A 6,000-nucleotide genomic window follows, 5' to 3' on the forward strand; every position below is an offset into this window, starting at 1 on the left:
TATCGTGAATATTTTTGATATAAGCAATGGGTATACTGACTGTGTGTAATGAGAGGGGTCCATGGTGTGACAAACCCCTCAGCTAGCTCTACAGATGTATTAGCATCTTTCAGCTTATTGTTTTGGTTTACGGTCCCGCAATTGTAGTATTCAGCACACTCTTGAAGCTCCTTTCTATTATGTTTTCGGCTGTCAAGCCTCCTAGCTTCTGAATATAGTCGAGACAAAAAAACAACTCCAAATGATTGCTAATGTAACTCTGTGGCTGCTCAAAGATAGGCATTGAGACTCTATAAAGTCAATGCTGTGTTTACAGCTTGTTGTGTAATACATTGTATGATTTTACTGGTTTTACTTCCTGTTGCATGCTTTTTTATTTTTAAATGTTTCAGACTGTGATTTTAACCCTCCTTTATTTCCACCATATTGATGGACTGAGATGCCTATATGTTTTGTTCCCTTTGGACTGACTAAAGCTAAGTATGCAAAACTAAGCTAAGCTAATTGTTTGGATCCAGAGCTATATTTAGAAGTATCAATCTCCACATCTAACTTTCAGCAAGAGGCAAGTAGTGTATTGTTAAAAACGTCAAATACAATTACTCAACTAGGCCTACTAAACTGTAAACTTTACTCTACTAAACTTTGCAGGATGTGAAATGTGTGTAGATGCTGTGATTCGAAGCTGATCTGTTTTGTGTAATGACACCTGTGCTCTCGATTCAGCGCTCAATCATCTCTTTGGGGGAAAAAATATGAAAAATGTGAGAAAAACATCTTCCTGCAGTTTGTTTACTAAGCTGAGAGGGGAGATTTGGACACTGCCATCACTCAGCTCAATCTCCCCTCAAATAATCTAAAATGCTAAAAATTCCCTGCAACTCATATATGATGCCATTTGTTCAGCTATTGATATGATTAAACGGAGAAACTGCAGACCCATTTTGTGACAACATTTGATTATTATGTGATGGATTTGAGATCCTTGACAAGAAGAAGCCAGGATAAAATATGCCTGTTCTCCTCTGCCAGCTGAGTTCAGATATATGCCATTAATCTATTATTCGTTGTATCCCTTTTTTGAATGATTATGTAGCAGCTGTCATGTAGCAAACACATATAACTAAATGCCAGCATTATGTAAATAGAAGAAAAAACCATGCCATTATATCCTCCCTCAGGAAGCGGTCTTCATTTCCTATCTTCACCCCACTGATGCTGCTGATGGCTCGAGCTCTCCGCATACTGCATGGTCTGATAACCAGTCCAACACCAAAACTAAATGAGAAATACAACACAGGTGCCAGTAGCACAAGCCATCCATTCAAATGTGGTAAATAAAAAATCACTGGAGTGAAACCATCCACAGCTCTCGGACTCTCTCACTCACATTATATACAGTCCAATGGAATGGAGCTGAATGGCTCTTTTTGTTGCAGAGCAATCAGTGTGAGAGCTCAGCACATTGCATACAAACATGTAGAGTGTGAAATACAGTTCATTACATAATGCCCATGGTTATTTAGGATTCACGATATGTTAGGAAGTCCTGCAGGAAACATTTTGTTGCATTAAAATGTTTTCATTCTTCTCCACAGTTTTAAATCATCAGCTATCCCATGCAGGCAACTTCCACTGCACTTTATATGAATATGTCTCTATGTCTTATTTAGCTGAGAATTGTTGTTGTGGACTCACTTTGTGTTTGTGCATTTTTGCTTATCTGCCATGGTCTATTTATACGTTCTTATCTTACTTGCACAATTGATTTCTACCTCTGTGATTTTTGAACATTCAAGCAAAATGTGGAAACTTGAAATAAGCTGTCAGTTGTTTTTAACTTGACAATCAACATGTGATGTTTCCAAGTTAGTAGCAACAAAAGTCTGATAATGATCAGCTTTTTTATTACAGTGATCATAGTGCTCAGCTTCATCGGAGCTTAGTTACAATTTATCCAGAACTGTGAATTAAAGAGTGCTTTTTTCTTTGAGGGTTACTTGAATGAAAGGGCATTAGGTTAGAGGAAAAAGGTAACTGTTACCCAGTATCTCAGTCAATGCAGACAGATTGCTTCTGTTTTGAAAGTTGGAAGAGTTCATTATGAAATACCTAGAAAGACATTGAAAGATTTATTAAACATATCAAAAATGTGTCCCGTTTGTTTTTGCAAAGCTGTTTACTCTGTGATACGATGATAGAATGCCTGCCCTCGAATATGGACAAAGGATGTAATGCCCTTGTATTCGCAGTCACAAACAAAATCACAAACTGGGTCTTTGTGGCAACAATCCCAGGAAAAATCACAAGTCTGATTAAAGACTTGTTTTCCACTTGTGTGTGAGAAGGGTCGTGGTTTGTTGTCAGTGTTAAGGAGTGAGTAAACGGTTACTTTTGCCAAACAAACAAATCCAAGAACGATGACCACGGGGGAAACATCTTCCAAAACAAGTGAAAGTCAGATCCAAAAACGCACCTGCAGTTACTGCTTATCACCAAAAGTGCTGCACAGTACAAATTCAATGTCTTCAGCACAGTGTTGCCTGTGAGTGTAATAGCTAACTGAAGACAAAATAGGCCTTGGTAGAGGTCTTATTTAAATTGGGTGCTTTTAAAACATTGTTTGCCACATACCACACAGAGGAAACAGGAGAAACTCCCAAACAGGACCAACAGAGAGAGGCAGCTTGAGGTAGCTGCTATCCTGCTGTAGAAACCACAACATTGAGAGCAATTCAAAGAAACAAAAAACAACAATCTTCTTGTCAGAAGTTTCTGAAGATCTGAAACTAAAAGTAGCCTATCTGTCTGTGTATGCTGGTGTGCACAGCCATGCTAACAAGTTAATTAATCACCTTGTCATTAGCTAAAGAGCTACGTGCTTCACATTTATCTTGGCACTTTAAGTATAATCAATCATTTTGAGGGTAAAAAGAAAGGACAGAAAATCTCTCAGATATTATTCCACATTGTTCAGATAGCTGTCTGGCTGGTAAATCATTGATTTTCATAGAAGAAGAGATTGATAAAATTGTTATCAGCTTTGTGGTGATTGTATCTGCTTTCTCTTTTTATCTTGTTGTTGTAAAATCAATGTTTCAGCTCATTTCTTATCATACATCAGTTACGCCATGAAAGACAAAAGCAATGTTGCTTATTTATGGTGTCCAGGCATGATAACAGTGTTCCCTACTCTCCAGGGAAATCAGATAACATGTCTACTTTTTGTTTAGATGACAAAAAAACTGCTTCAATATTTTTTAAGAAGTGCTCAAACAATTGTGAATGATATCCAATGAGGTCATCACTCGTGGTACAAATAAATAAACACATATATAACCAGGGGTGCACATAACTGGTACGCAGATACGCATGCGCTGCAACAATCTGAAATGCGTACCGTCACTTGTGTCACAAAGCGCATTTGCGTACCGACATACTTGTGAAGCTTTTCCAGAAGGCGGTTAGATCACCGGACAACAAAGTCCGTCTCCGTGTGCACAGACGGGGCTGCTGTTAACGTCGGTCTGTACAACGGAATTGTGCCAAAACTACGCCAACCGGCTGCGGAGGGAGACTTCCCCCCCCCCCCCCCAGAACTGCGCTAAAACAGCTAATCACAACGTTCACACTCTGTAGTCACGAATGATTGATAGGTGTGTGGGCTGTCTTTCATTTTGACACACAGAAAAATGTTATAATAAACATACAACTTTGAGTGGAGCCAGAAGTTGGAGTACCAATCACTGACTCCAGGTACTCATCTGAGTACTTCACTGAGAAAGTTATGTGCACCCCTGTTAATATAACCTTAAGACTGCAATCAATAAATATGGCACTCTAATCTAATTATTGGCTGAGACAGAAAAACAAAAGACTTCTGTGATGCTCTGTCTCTGTAATATTAGGAGACTGTTGAACTAGCACATATATTAATACAAAAATATATTCGTCATTAAAATGAAAAGAACATCCTTTTGTATATTTTCAACAGTACTCTGCAAACCCTAACAATGGTTATATTAAACTATTTACTAGTAGACATCGGGCAACTTTATGTCTATTGAAATGGTTAGGTTTAAGAGGGCCAATGTAATAACATAGTAAGACTAAACCTTGGTGCTGATTTACAAAAAAGCTGCTTTAAATCCTGTCAGAATAATTTATTTACAGGTATTTCAACTTGAAATGGGGATGCAATTTTGCTTGGCAGTTCAGTTAAAAACACGCAGACAGCGAATAATCCCCCAATGGCAGTTACCTTGAAAATAAGGACCCTCCAGAGTGCAAATAAATAGATCAGAAGTGAAACAGGTGGAATATAGGGAGCAGCAAAAACATTCTCAAAGCTCAAAATACAAGCATAAAGACTGGTGAAAAAATCAGGTGACAGAAATCTGATGGCACAGCATAGCATGACTTTGAAGCCCCTTTCAACGTCAACAAAAGCAGGCTTAAAGTCAGCAGCTTTCTTTTCTGTGGGGATGCACGTCCGTCCATGACGCTGGCTTCATGGCTTTCTGTTGCAATCATGATGACACTCTTCAAACACAATGAAATCCACACAACAACTTATTTTTTCTGGATCAAACCTCCCTGTAATATGACATTAAAGTAACCTGCCCCATCAAACAGAACATCATACATTCACCTGGATGCTATCAGATGCATATTCATAGGATCATCAACTTTTTTTAAAGATAAAAAGGTATTACAAAGTGAAACTCAATAAAGACTTTTTGCTGGTGCTGCCAGAACTAGGTCATTCGTCACTTTGAAATGTTGGGCTCATTTTTAAAATGTCATTGCCTTTTTGAGATGCCTTGCATTAGTCACACGTCTCTCAAATAGCTTTATAACAACTGCTGTTATTACTCCCCTCCTCTTTCTGTCATCCCTTACGGACTTTATATGTCTGTTCCTCTTTCTCTCGTCTCTGATCTTGTCCTCTCTCTGTGTTTTTATCCTGGTTCAGTGAATTTCTCTTTTAGCCCTGACCAGGATTTCATTATTTGCCAAGAAAACAACATGATAACATCTGAATTTGTACACAAAAGCATAATATATCAGCTCATTGTTTCATTTTCTTTACACTAGAGAGCCAATTGGAAATGGATCTTTCTAGTCTCTAACCTGTAATGCCTGTGTGATAAGATGAAACCCAGAAAAAGGATAGGCCAACTACACTGGTTGATCTAATCCTGAAAACCAGGACTCTCTTCCTTTGAGTTTTATGAGCCACTGTCCATGTTTACTTGGTAAAGGGTGATGTACTGATACTGAAAGTAAAAAAAAAAACTGACAGTCCCCTACGAAGACTAGTTTTAAAGTTCTTCGCGTAGATCCAGATTGCATTTAAATACACACTGTCCAATCAGGAGTAGGGCCTGACTCATCTACAGTACGGTAAGGCCTTTTTGTTTTTACAAGAATAGCAACATTTCAAGTGAATGAGATATATTACCACTAATTAATGGACATTTAAAAATGCTTTTGTTGCTAGTGACCATGAGGTGAAGTGCCATACAAAGCTGCTCTGTTAGTGTTCTTCTAAATGTAGAATGTAGGATTCATATATTTCTTTAACCAAGATAAGAAGCTGTGTAATCACTGTGGAAGTTGGCATATGATTGCACAATATAAACGAGATGTTGGTATCGGAAGTGTTACAGTTTCAGTTTGTAGCGAGGACACGTTATCTTTGGTTTACTTGAGGATAACAATGTGTGCGGAGTGCGAGAGTCAGAGAACATTGTCCAAATTTCATTTCGAAGTCAATTGGCTAACATAATGACGGTTTAAATATTTAATTGGCTTAAAATGTGCTTGTAAACTGCCTACTTGTGAAACAGTCCTGCTCTAGATGTCAGCGTCTCGCAACTCAAACTCTATTTTTGCCGCTAAAGTGGCTAAACGTAGGCTACTGCGAACAACAAGCAGCAGAGAAGAGGACATCTTGTCCTGGAAATTCACTGGCTTTACAAGGATCTTAACTGATCC

Source organism: Notothenia coriiceps, unplaced genomic scaffold (genome assembly GCF_000735185.1).
Source record: "Notothenia coriiceps isolate Sejong01 unplaced genomic scaffold, NC01 NC01_scaffold00002842, whole genome shotgun sequence".
In the NCBI taxonomy this organism is placed as follows: Eukaryota; Metazoa; Chordata; class Actinopteri; order Perciformes; family Nototheniidae; genus Notothenia; species Notothenia coriiceps.